The following is a 14,216-nucleotide window of genomic DNA, read 5'->3' on the forward strand; positions in this document are numbered from 1 at the left end:
ATATTGTTAAATTAATACCAGTCAGTATTAAATAAGTGTCAGTTAAGACACTATGGCAGTCTTTGTTACAGCTCTTGTTTTCAATCTTAAATTGAAGTATTGTGTGGTATCGGAGTACCTAATTTATCCTGCTCCTCCTCCTTGATGTCATTACAAAAAAAAAAAAAGATTATAATCAAAAAAAGGAATGCTGTTGCAAATAGCGTTCTGTACTAGCCGTGGCTCAGGTGGTGAAGTGAGTCGTCTCGTCATGGAAAAGGCTTTTTATGATCCCAGGTGCAGAGCAGAACCATTTAGGCAATCAAGTTGCCGCCATTGAAATGGCTTACTGCATTTATTTATGTTTTTTTTTTTTAGTTACCACGGTCACAACTGCTAATCTTTTGCCTAGGTTAGCCTTTTTAAAATTTCCGTCTTTATTATGGAAACTGGGATTCCATCAACTTCATGACTCATTATGCTTTATTGTTTAGATGCGTCATCTGAGGGCCTCTCATGGTCACGCTGTGGTTACCGAACTGGGACCTCTGAATATCCCGATCTGCAAATGAGGGCCTGTGGGCATCACCAATCTGGATCACGGTCATAAAATAAATGACTCCGACATGGAGACAAAGAGCCCTCGTGTGGGAAACAACACGCTGCGATGCTTGAGTCACTTCTCTGAGGGCTAATGATGTCACTGTGTCAGATTCTTCAACTGTCTTACCTAACACTGCCTATGGGCATAAATAATGCACCTTAGTCTCTGACTAGCGCAAGTGACGATGAATAGAGGAAACACTGTTTGAAGCAGTGAGGGGAACTGAATCATTTCGGTGACACAACCATGTGACTCGCTCGCTACGGTCCATTAAACAATTTGACTCTGTCAGATTCTGAATGATGATCGTAGGGTTTGGATCATACAGTCACACAGTTATTCAAAAGTCTTGATTTAATCAGTGGAGAAATGAATATTCTGCACTATATGACTATACAGAGACTGTTTCATGTTATTCGGATGCAATGGATAAAAAAAAGTATGTTTGTAAGTTTGTCTTTTTTGCAGTTATAAAAACAGTAACCACCAATCAACAATGAACAACTCCAAAGAAGCCTGATTATTGTTCTAATTAAGCTCTAAGAAGCACATATTAAATATACACAGGCCTCATTAAGCTGTTCATTATGTCATATCATCTTTTTATTCCTTCATTAAGTCTCTTTAGTCTCTTCTCCTAGGGCCTGTGGGAGTGATGAGGTCTGGGGGATCACGACCTTAATTTTCTCCAAGACAGACGTTTAATTAACACTGGAGGAACCCTGGCTGGCTTCAGACCGAATATTGGAATGTTCAAGGGAATTAAGGTAAATTGATAGTCTTCTACCGATGTCCTTAAAAACGGCATCATTGTAGTCACGAGAGTTGTGAGGCATCCCACTTTCAGCACAGCCATTTTGTTTGCAACAATTCTGTTTTCAATTCCAAGTTCAATTGGTGGGAAATGAGAAATCTGGAAGAACTTCAAAGATGAAACTGCGCTTAATGTGACAAGGTTTATGTACAGGGTCTCCCTCATTGTATTTTGTTTCATTTACAATGGGAGACAGGTCGGAACTGCTGGCAGGCCACTCAAGTACTCTTTCACTACCAAGTACTCTTTCACTACCAAGCCACATGTTGTAACATGTGCAAAATGTGGCTTGGTATTGTCTTCCTGAAATAAGCAGGGAGGTCCCTGAAAAAGACGTTGCTTGGAAGGCAGCATATGTTGCTCCAAAACCTGTATGTACCTTTCACCATTAATGGTGCCGTCACAGATGTGCAGTTTACCCATGCCATGGGCACAAACACCCCCCCATACCATCATAGATGCTGGTTTTTTAACTTTGCGCTGATAACATTCCGGATGGTCCTTTTCCTCTTTGGTTTGGAGGATACGACGTCCATAATTTCCAAACACAATTTGAAATGTGGACTCATCAGACCAAAGCAGGCTCTTCGACTTTGCGTCAGTGCATCTCAAATGAGTTCGGGCCCAGAGAAGCTGGCTGGCATCGTTTCTGGATGTTGTTGATATATGGCTTTTGTTTTGCCTGGTAGCGTTTTAACTTGCATTTGTAGCTGCCCACCATACAAAAACAATATTATGTCGAATTAGGTGGTAAAGGAAGACACGTGTAGCACACAACGGTAGCACAGAAATAAGTCAAGTGATTAAAAAGCAGAAGTGCTAACGGTTTGTACCTTTTTGTAAGGAGAAGTGAAACTTTTACAGTTTGCTCCATTTAGGACAACCATCTGCGTTATCATACCGTACAAATTTTTAAATACAAGCGCTATCATCCACCGTGACATTTATTTATTTATTCATTTTTTTGGTGGGTTGGTGCCATTATTTTATTGGATTTGTCAACAAATAATTATTATCTTGAAGTATAAATGCGACCATATGCTTTGAAAATAATGCTCACCCCACAAATTGACACACTGCTGATGTTTCTGCGGGGCAAGCAATTCCTGTGCACATTCTTAATTGGCTGTAATTGTTGCAGTTGTCTACTCAATGAAGGCAATCAAAGGGGAGCGATTACAAACGGCTGGTCACCGGCCCCGAGGGCAGAACGTGAGACCAGGACACATGCATGTGCAAATACAAATACACCAACCGAAAGGCAGCACACATACATGCACCCACACGTTTCCTTTATGTTTCATGCAAGACAGGCCTCATGTCTCTCTCTTGTGTTTGGAGAGGAAGTTCGGGGCTCATGACTTTTCCGATGTGTCACATACATTTCATGTGGCAGACACAGCCACACTGCACGTGTGCTTGTGAGAGCCAACATGACTTTGTAAACAATGTTTTGCACATGATGTCCTAATGCTGTTGAGAAACTTCAAATGAACTTTAATCTGCTTCTTAATCTCTTCGAAGCGAGAGGCAAACATATATATTTGGTTACTCTGAATTAGTTACAGTAGATATATCATACCATATACACCATATCCACTAGATGGCCCTGTTTTGCCCCCCCTCCCCCGATAACTTTTTACATATAATACAGAGTCGTTTTTAAGTGTGAAAATCCCTTGCTCTGACTAGCTTAATGCAGGTCTGTCTGACATCCGATTCCTAATGGCTCAGTGGTCAACCCCTAGTTTGTCAAATGGCTTATAGCATATGCCAATTATTTCAATGGCCTATGAAGTCTTTCTAGTTTATGGTGGAAATCATTCCATCACTACTCAATTGTTCATGAGCAATAGAACTTAAAATGTCAGTCGTAATCACGCAATGGAGCAGACATTTATGATTTTGTGTCCTGCAACAATGTCCTAAAAACGAATATTGAACTGACTCCACAATGTCCCTACTGAATATTGTATATATATTTAATAAGTGCACCACTGAGAGTGATACACTGCAGTCTATGTCAAATTTGTCAAATATACCCCTAATCTCAATTTACGTCTGATCAATTCAGCTGATCAAGAGCTTCTCCGAGGTTGACTTTCAAAAAGATTGGGTAAACCAAACAGTCCAATATTATAATCAAACATACTGTCTATTGGTAAGTGCTACCTTCTTAATAATAATAATAAAAATAATAATAATAATAATAATAACAATAATGAATATTTTTGATAACTTGTATTTCAGTATTTTTATATTGTACCATTATAGAAAGCCTAATCTGCTCCATTCTTGATGGAACGTGTGTAAACAGGATGTAAGAATAAATTAGTTCGAAATAACTATTTTTAAATAAGACCCATTCATTATTAATATGCAACTGTCGTTCTTATCATCATGCGATCAACCAAAGCAGATGTGGTGTGAGAAATGAACCAAAAAAAGTGCACACTTGATAGTTCGACAGAACCTAAACGTTACTATACCAACTAAATAATACCTGAAGAAGTTAACATAATTTGACTTTCTCTAAACTTTTGAATGCACGTTTCCGACTCCTCACTGCTTCACTATTTTTTGCCCAACTTGCTGTTCTCGCACAAGGACATGAGTGGCAAAATTCATGAAAGGTGTTTGAGCCATGAATCAACCAATACATTTCTTGCTTCAATTAGGCAATTTGACATCACGAGACCAAGATGACACCTAACCATTGATCAGCAGTACCTCGACATAGTGAGACTTGGAACGGGATTTTCTCAGAGCGACGTGCCAGCTGAGCTATTAAGTTTATCTGTAAAGGTTATAGTGCATTTTAGATTCATCCTGATATTTTACCCAAAAGCTGAACATCCCTGCACAACTAACTTGAACAATCTGCCGCTGTACAGGATTTGCAGTTTATCTAAGGCCAAAGAAGTATTTTCCTCAAAACGTGTAGCCAATCCCAAACTGAGGTTGGTGCTTAGCAATGAGAAAATATCTAGAGAAACATCATTGTAGGTGAAATGAAAAACTGGATCCAAAACATTTTTTGATTAGCTCCAAGTCCTTTCTTGAACTTTTCTGCCAAACTCATCACTCCCCTCTGTACCTTTGCTCGCAGGTGTCAACGGCATAATTTCTTTGAAATTTTGTCATAGAAACACCCACTCTCACAAATCTCGAACTTGACATTTTATGACTTTGCTTCTCCTGTCTGTTAGGTTTTCTGTCAATCTGTCTTCCTGAAAGTCAGCGTTGGCAGACTTTCGCAGACACATTATTTCAACCTAAAATGTAAAGTATGTAAATGTACTGGCCAGTGTTTGTCAATTAGCTGGGAAGTTAATGATTAAAGTTAATTTCCATACACGTAAAGAACATCCTAATTTTACTATCATTTATAATTAATATTATTAAAGAGATCCAGTCGCTCCTAACATGACCAGGTACCTTTGTGAAAGATAGTGTACATAAGTTATCAAATGACCACACGTACACACACACACACACACACACACACACTTACTGACATACTGACCATGCCTATATTAGGGCATGTTTTTGTACTTATGTTCCATACTCTCATACCATGTAATGTAAACGCCCACCAAATGTTAATAAAAAGTACTGTGCAATAACCCTGACAACTTTGTAACAGTGGTAAAGAAAAATTTAGATTCATGAATCACTATCACAAATCTTGGTTCGAACCCTGACTCAGGATCTGCCTTGACCACTTGTGTTGAGAAATGGAAGATAGCGAGATGGGGGAGAAAAAAAAAAAAACGGTTCCCATGGCAATACTGTCGAGTAGATGTAGCAAAAGAGAGCAGAATTTTTGGAGCATAATCATTTGTACCCCAAAGCACAATTAAAAAATCACAAGTGAATCACTGCTCTGTATGCAATATAAAATATGCATAAGAAGAATAAAGAAAACAACATCTGGTGGAAGACTCCCCCCCTGCCCTTAATGCAGCATCTGTACTGGATTTGAGTAAAGATTCAGGGTCAAACACGTTTTGTGCCAAAATATAACTAATAACTATAAATACAGTGTATCTCTTATAACTATTAGTTCGGAAATAACTAGTAACAGGAATAAAGCATTAGCTTTATTCCTGTTACTAGTTATTTCCTTCTCCATTACTTCTACTGATAAAATGAATGATGATGAAAGAAGCGAAGTTGATTGCAGTGGAGAAAGTAACTTTCACTGAAAAGTTAAGAAAGCAATTTAAAAGGGAGGATTGCTTTTGCCTCTGAGTCAGGACTGTCTCGCTCTGTCTTTGGCACGAACTGCTGCACTTTGAGCGCAACATCAGCAGCAAGACCACTGATGGCAAACAGTTCAGTCAAGGTCAGACTGACTGAGAGTGCGGAGTCAGGCAGATACAGCTGACTACCAACTAGATAAGTCAGAAGGGGCCCTTATTCTCTCCTTTCTTATTGCTCTGATTAAACGATGGAGGCCAACCTGAGACTGGAAAATTCAATGTCAGAGCTAATAATATAAAAATGGTAATAAATGAAACGCTGTCTTTCTCAATCATATTTTCTTGCCCTCCCTCACATCTTTAACCTATTTCCAGTGTGCACTCAGTAATTTATTTATGTCACCATAAACCTCACTGATCTCTAGTGCTTTTTATGAGAATCAGATTCTGGTTCAACTCACTTTTTTTTAATCAGTGATGTTTAACGGTGCTTCAGTGCCAGCTACGTTTGATTGGTGTGTACTTAAGTGTGTGTGCATGTGCTTGTTCAAACTCACTCCCCCCACCAACCCTCACCCACCCCCCGAGTTTGAGCTAAGTAAACAATGAATGGGCCAAGTAACTGTGGTGAGAGAGAGAGAGAGAGCGAGAGAGAGAGAGAGAGAGAGCAAGAGAGAGAGAGATAATTTCAGCATAACAGGGTCAGAAAATGGTTGCAGAAGCCAGACAGGCAGGCAAAAGGGCAAACACTAAGTCAGGAAGCTGATATTTTCCCAGACCTCTTTTTTTGGGGGAGTCTGATCCGACAAATGTAGCTTCCTCTACAGGGGCTAATAATACAACAGGCCCATTGTGAGTCGTTTCCCCCTCATCTGATTTAGCGAGAGAGACGCCGTTTGCGTGCAATCTTTCTACTGCCATCGAGGTTGGGTGGAGTTTCTCCTGCCATCAGATTGGATTGTCACACCACATGGTAATAATGCACTATTATAGTCTGAGTCAGATGAACATGAATAGGCAGCTAACAGTGCTCCCGTCGAAAACGGTAGATCTGTGTGTGCTGCACATTTCAAGTCCTATAATTTGAGGCAAAGCAACTGCATTAAAATATGGGAAATGTTGTTGAAATGTCTCATTCTTCTAGATGAAACCATCACCACACCGTAAACTGTTACATGCACACCTCATTAATATGCATTTCGGACATTTAACAGCAGGAATGGCACGTTCGTCAAGGTCAACTTGTGGGAATTATACCAATACATCACAATTTAGGGGGCTTTATGAGAGTTTTTCATGTACACTACTTTGCAAAGTCCACATTGACAGTATTTTTGTTTTAGTAATGGTGTAATGACCAAATATAATATCTGCAGTCCCACCCAAACGTTTTGGGACTGACTCCAATGTTGCATTTCCATTACTTTGCTAATTTGGTATAGATGTTTGTGATTCACATTTCTTCTATAATGTTGTAATGAGTTGTTTGCTGATTTTGCGCACATTTGATATGCACACACATATATCCCTCCATCCATTGTTCTTGCGCTTATTCGGGGTCAACAGCTCCCGGTGGGATGTGGCTGCAACACCTCACCAGGTAGGCGTGCAGGGGGCATCCTTACCAGATGCCCGAGCAACCTCATCTGGCTCCTTTCGTACTCGGAGGAACAGCGGCTGGACTCTGAGGCCCGGCCGGATGACCGAGGTTCTCACCCTATTTCTATGGGAGAGCCCGTAGACCCTGCGGAGGAAACTCATTTCAGCCGCTTGTACCCGGGATCTTGTTTTTGCGATGAGAGGTGAGGCAAGGAACGGAGAGCGACCTGTAAATCGACAGACCGATTCACAGTCTGCATCACTGCAGACGCTGCGGCGGTCTGCCGGTCTATCTCGCGCTCCATTCTTCTTGTGATCAAGACCTCAAAATCCTTGAACTCCTCCACTTGGGGCAGGATCTCATTCCCGATCTGGAATGGGCAACTCCACCTTTTTCCGACTGAGGACCATGGCCTCACATAGCTCTCTTGTTGTTTTGTCAGTATATAAACAAAATAATGTTCAATTTAAAAAAACAAAACAAGAGTTATGTAGAGCATTATGTTATGAAGCTGCTGGAGTGACATGGAAGAGGTGATCAAAACCCTCTGCAAAAAAATCTATTTCTTGACAAGTTCGATGAGACTACACTGAGCAAGTGTAGTTTTGTATGTCAAATAGCAAGAAATCTAAAGGTGGCTGAGCTCAATGTAAAAGTGCATTCGCATTTGTTTAGAACAAAAAGAAAAATCCACAAGAGCAATGTGTTCCATGTGTGTCCTGTGGGATACTAGTGAGTTTTATTAGAAACTGTTGGGGGTGGCATTTGTATTGAAAACAGCCCCCCTAACACACACACACACTTACAAGTGAGCATGCAGTGAATTTACTTAAGATGGATGGTTTTGCATTGTGCTCGACCTTGATCTTGATAATGATTGCTTTCCTGTCCACCCCACAGAGAATGTAAACCATTATAGCTTATCGAAGTGAATTTAAAAAACAAAAACCTTTTGTTGTTGTTCATCTTTCTGCCACTTGGATTGGGAGATAATAATGTAAATACCCAAGGAATGTGTCGTGAGCGGTTAAAAGAAATATAGAATCAAGACAGCATAACATTAAAGAGAGAACGCGAGGCGTATCCACATTTAGTCATGATCAACCCCTCAAGCACGACAAGCTCACACAGACAGAAGATGCCACACTATACTGAGTTCGCCTTTAAAACTGCAACCCTAGTGTGGGAATTCAGGGAGTGCTCTGAAGTTGAGGCATAGCATTTAACCATGAACAGAGGAGGCTGTAGGGGTCACGGCCTCTTCTGTACGGTTGATGAGCTAGCACAATTAGTGGAGCATGGAGCTCCTTCAAGGCTCAACAGGTGTCCTGCACGTGGTGCTAATATTTACTGTCTTCCATGGACCAATATTGTTCCATATGTTCTTGTGGGGTGGGTGTTTAACCGACGCTAGAGCCACTTCACTGTGTGCTGTAAAATCGAAGTGACTCTGACAACGAGGCTGTACATGTAATCGTTGAATGGGGAGAATACGTTGTAGTGACTCAAAATAGTGAAAATGAATTCCTCCCTTTTATCCAGACGAACTAACTGCAATCAAATCAAAATATTTCCTCTGCAGTCTAGTGCTTGGCCAGAGTCATGTGCTCATGTGACTCGTGGCCTTGTCTCCATGATTGGCTGACCATGCGTCATTTTATCATCTAGTGTATCAGTTGGTATGTGCACATTTTTGTGTGTGTTCACGGATTAAATGTCCACTCCTGTTGTGTTGACGACACATTCCGCTTTCCTCTCGCCCACCTGGCCACTCTGCCCACCTTGACCACCCAAGTTGTTCTGTATGGCTTGTCTTTATTCACGACGGAATAATCGTATCGTCCAAGGGGATTTCATCCTTGTAGACTGGGCCCCCATGTGAGGTTCCTGCAGATGGAAGCGGTCCTTCCTTCACAAATTATGATTGATCTGACTTGTAGTGGTTTTAATTTTTCTCACAACTGTTTTAACCACCTAACCACAGTCATAATTTGGTGACAGGTTAATGTTGTGCAGGTACACACGCACCACCGTGGAAATGTGGTGATAGATTTTGCTTTATAAATCTCCTACAGGCATACTTTATTCAGTTGCAGTCAGAACAATCCTAATGGGCAAGTGTGTCACGTTCATTTCGGGCATTTGGGCCATTTATTTGAACCGTTTTTGTTACTCGGTGGACTGAACATACAGCATACATCATGATTTGATAAATATATAAGTATACATTTATTTTGTATTTTCTCTAATCCACTCAGGGTCAAAATTATACCTTATGAATCAAATATATGCATACACCTCCACTAATATTTGATTTAATGTACCACAGCAAATTTCTGTACCGGACACTTTTTACAGCCATAATCCATTTTCTGGCATAATTATTTCACGACTCTTCCTGGCGAGAATTGGTAGTGTTCATTTATAGTAAATGACTCGTTTTCCTGACAAAACTGGCTTTTAAACATCGGCCGTAAATGTTGATCAGTGCTGAGGTCAGGGCTTTGGGACGTTTATTGCTGTCTTGCTGGTGATTTGAAGTGAATTTGCAGAATTCAAAGGTAGTCCTCTTTGTGCAGTGCATCAGAGCATGCTGCTACCACCAGCATACCAGACACATGGTACTTACTGAGTTCTTAGCTTTTAAAAGCGTCATTAGGGCTCCTCCAGAGCCTCCTTCTTTTCACTGTAGCCTAATAGCTGAATTTTTGTATGCCGCAAAGCCCCAAATGGGCATTAAAAAAATCATTTGATTTAAATGAACATTGGTTGAAAATCACAATCAATACATACTTTGATCTTTTTTTTTTTTTTTTTAGCTGTATGAAGACCAGTGCAAAATTATGAGAGTATTATGGAAATCATTTAAATAATTGTTGGGCTGCAGGCGATTGCAATGATATTTTCAATGCATAACACTCATACGTGCTTGCATTATTCTGCCCTGCTGTAAAAATTAACCGGTGTCCTGTTTAAACTTTCCTACGGTCTCAATTTAAAGGGCAGACACCAGTAAAACTGGGCAGCTGTCTGCTTGCTCCTTGGCTCTGTAAACCCATTGCCAGCTGCCTGCCCTCCACTCTTGACCTTGTTTTGATGAACACTGCAGCATGTGTGTGAGTGCATAGGTGTCAGTAGGCTTTCAGCGTGACCTCCGACCCTTTGTGACTGACAGGCTAAATATAGCCACCTTGCCTCTCCTGCTTGGGCCTCTCATGCCTCCCCCCCGTCAGTTTCCTGACTACTTGCCTGTCGATAGCACAAGCTCTCAGGCTGGGACATTATGTGCGTTTGCGTGACGGGTGGGTGCGTGGAGGTCACAGAGACAGAGAGGAAGGAGAACATGTTCAAGTGTGTGTTTGTGTATTGCTAAGGGGGGTCACAGAGGAAGATACTGTCCAGACACCTCTAAGATAACAACCTCTATAGTCATGAAACTTTGTGTTTGTGTGACTGACACTGGAAACACTATCTTGTAATTATTTAGTCAGGCTTTAACCTTTAACCCCTCTTATTTGATCTGCGATATCCTGTTCAACTGCGCAAAGTATGGACACATTCATACATATGCACACCCATACGCCCGCACACTTCAGAGCACATTACAATGACTTATATCCATTTCCTGGATCCTGATTCAAACCATGCGATGATTAAACCTGACCCCTACCTCAAACAGTTTGCTCACTGTTTCTATTTAAACACATATATGTTCACACAACATGTGGGACACTCACTATTATAGTGCTCTACCAGACGTTTATTAACCAATATTCATTATAATTTAAATGCCTGTCCAATGTTAAGACAACAAGTTCATAGATTCACTGTAAAGGTAACGACATCGGATCATATATAAATTTATTACATTGTTATTACATTGGCATTGGCTTGGATATCTATGAAGCTTATAAATTTCTACCTTAATGTAATGAATAATTGGTCGCTATTTCACCGCTTTCACTTATTACAGGGGTTTTCTGGAAGGTAACCTCCACGATAAACCAACGATTACACACTGCACTGTACTCAGTGTGAATATTTGTATTTCACTGAATTGCTGGCACGGTGGGTGAATGGTTAACACATCTGCCTCACAGTTCTGGGGACCAGGGTTCCAATCCCAGCCCCGTCTGTGTGGAGTTTGCATGTTCTCCCGTCCCTGGTTGATTTTTCTCCGGGCAGTCCGGTTTTTCTCCCACATCCCAAAAACATGCGTGGTAGGTTGATTGAAGACTCTAAAATTGCCCGTCGGTGTGAGTGTGCGTGCGAATGGTTGTTTGTTTCTATGTGCCCTGCGATTGGCTGGCGACCGGTTCAAGGTGTACCCTGGCTCCCACCCGAAGATAGCTGGGATAGGCTCCAGCACGCCCGCAACCCTAGTGAGGATAAGCGGTAAAGAAAAGATGTTCTGTGTTCATATTAGGTTAGGGATGGGGTTATACTATGAGACTTCCCCGGTTACCCAAAATAGAAAATACGGAATAACAAGTAGCGAAATAGAATAATGACATGCAATTACATTTAAGAGTTTAGCTGGAAGTGAAACTTTGCTGCTGGCGCTCGGTGAATAGGTTGACTTAGTGCTCGGTTGACATTTCTGTTTGGGCATTGTGTTGTCTATGCGCGATTGTGTGAGAGTGTGCAGATGTCAGCAAATATCTGTGTGTACACAAAACAGCCCCTCTCCTTAAAGCCTGGGTGAACTTGGATGTCCCTGTTTTCCAAGTCTTTCTACACAGACTGACAGCAGTTATTTTTAACTGAGTCATCTCTCAGGAACTCAGCTCTCACACTGATGTTCATCACGCATAAAGTCCCTTTGCTACATGCAACTGCAGCACATAAGCCCTTAATATGATCTGGCAAGTGATTAAAACCTCTATGCTGAAAATGATTTGATCTGTTGGTCGAGCCACAGTCTGTATTACGAAGAACTCTAATGTCACTTTCCTTCTTAAATAGTTTTATGCTAAGGTTAGAGGTTCAGGATTTTATTTTAAGGCTTCATTTATGCCACAAAAAATGTGCTATTTTCTCATTGTGTCCCGAGAGTGGCCTCGCAACGTCTCAGACCGTCATCAACAAGGAGAAGCACACTGGCTTCCTCAAGTGCCGATAAAAAAAATGTGTCCCCCACGTTATCCAGTCATGCTGTAGCACCAGCACCTTCTGTGGATGCAACAAGCACTCTCAGAACCTTGAGGCAGGCTGCACAATGTCAGCGAGCACCGATGGCTAAAACCTCAATAGACGATGCTGCGGTGTCCACAAGACGTTATTAGGATTCTCACATACAGTAGTTTCTAGGCAGGACACGCTCGCTGCAACATGATCGGCTCCTGCGTCGAAACGATGTGGGAATCCCAATAACGCGTCATTAAGGGCTGGTGATGCTCTCACAACAACGGAATGACGTCCACCCCCAAATCTGTGACTGAGAAATATGGCAGTAAATGTGATGAGTAGATGGCTCCCGCTCCGGCTCCCGCTTGGATTTGACTCTCACACCCTGACTCGCCGTGTAGTCATAATGCGATTGTGGCATACAATGAATCTGCCAAAAAAGGGCTATTGTTTGCACATTTAAGTGAATGTAGTCTCAGGAACGAGGATTATGTCATTTGGTTGAATCCAATAATGTTTCTATAATGTTGTTTATGGAAGAAATCAAGAATGGGAAATGGGAGGAAGTATGCCTTGAAGAAAATTGAGTGCGAGCTCTGGGTATATTTATGAATCTGTTTATAGGGATTGCTGATAAACATGCACCAATGAAGACACGGACTGCTCAATTTAATAGTCCACCCTGGCTAGATGATAAAATAAAAAGCTTAATTGCCCAGCGTAATGACCCAAAGACAATTGCAAATTAATCCGGACTATAGTCCGACAGACGAAAAAAATACTGTGACAAAATTTAATAAAAATAGGAAAGGGAATATTATAAATCCAAAATCACTGATTTAGAAAATTATGGAAATAAACTATGGCGAACTTTATTGTATCAAGAAATCACATCTACAAATGGACACCACACCCCTACTTGCAGGCCAATCAACAAAGAGAAGTAAGGAAAACTGTTTTCATAAAAAATAGAATATACTGATACTAGTAAATAAAAACAAATTGAAAGACTAAAATAAAAAATAAATCTATTCCGCATCAAGTTTGCAGCTGCATGCGTGTCCTGTGTCACTTCACACCACAAACAACCCTTGTGACTTTTCACCTTTGGAAGGATGAACTTTGACATTTGCAGCAATGGCCCTTGACCCTAACAGGTCCTAATGGTGCAGAGGGGACTGCTGGTGACAGGAGACACACATCCACGTGAAGGCAGACACACATGTGCTGGCTCACCAGCGGTAGCGGAGCAAGCGTTGCTCTGCAGACCGGCCGAGTGACGTGCGAACCAGAGGGACACGCAGCAGAGCTCAGCTTACAACAGGAAACTGCTGAGACATGCAGCTCATGTCTCTTCTCAAATTTATGGACCTAACAGACACACAAGCTCGCACACTCGGACTGTGTTTTCATTCCTTTTGAGGCCTATTGGACAAGGTTTTTCTATTGGATATGGTAACAGTACCACATCACAACTTTTTTAAATATGGGCTTTAAGCCCAATTATAATACCTTTGCAACAATCGGATTAAAAGTAGCTAATGATAAAACGATGATGATAAAACATAGAGCAGCAATGTCCACACAACACCGACAACTTCATACTGCATAGGCCTACTATTCATCATACAGATGTAAAAATTACTATTGTACAGTATGTATGGTTCAGGTATGTGAGTTTGCTCTACTTCCAAAAGAACATGTCTGAATAATGTGCATATAAACAGTATACCTACAGGAAATAAGTTTTTGTGAAGGTTAAACTGGACACAAACTCATTTGTTTTGACCAGTGGGAGCATACTTCTTCAAAAAATAATGAGCCTCATAGTTTACCCTTTACTAAACCTCCCCACGAGGCCACAGATGGCCTTTCAATTACCAAGCT

At 41.1% G+C, this 14,216-nt stretch overlaps 1 long non-coding RNA gene across 1 annotated transcript in view; it reads left to right on the forward strand.

Moving 5' to 3' along the window:
- The window catches only part of LOC133402206 (uncharacterized), an 80,538-nt gene that overhangs the window by 53,934 nt on the left and 12,388 nt on the right, over window positions 1–14,216 (forward strand). Inside the window, exon 4 of the long non-coding RNA XR_009768499.1 lies at window positions 1,225–1,350. This is a non-coding gene — a long non-coding RNA (uncharacterized LOC133402206). The remainder of the gene's footprint in view (window positions 1–1,224; window positions 1,351–14,216) is intronic.

This window comes from Phycodurus eques, chromosome 4 (genome assembly GCF_024500275.1).
Source record: "Phycodurus eques isolate BA_2022a chromosome 4, UOR_Pequ_1.1, whole genome shotgun sequence".
NCBI classification, from domain to species: domain Eukaryota; kingdom Metazoa; phylum Chordata; class Actinopteri; order Syngnathiformes; family Syngnathidae; genus Phycodurus; species Phycodurus eques.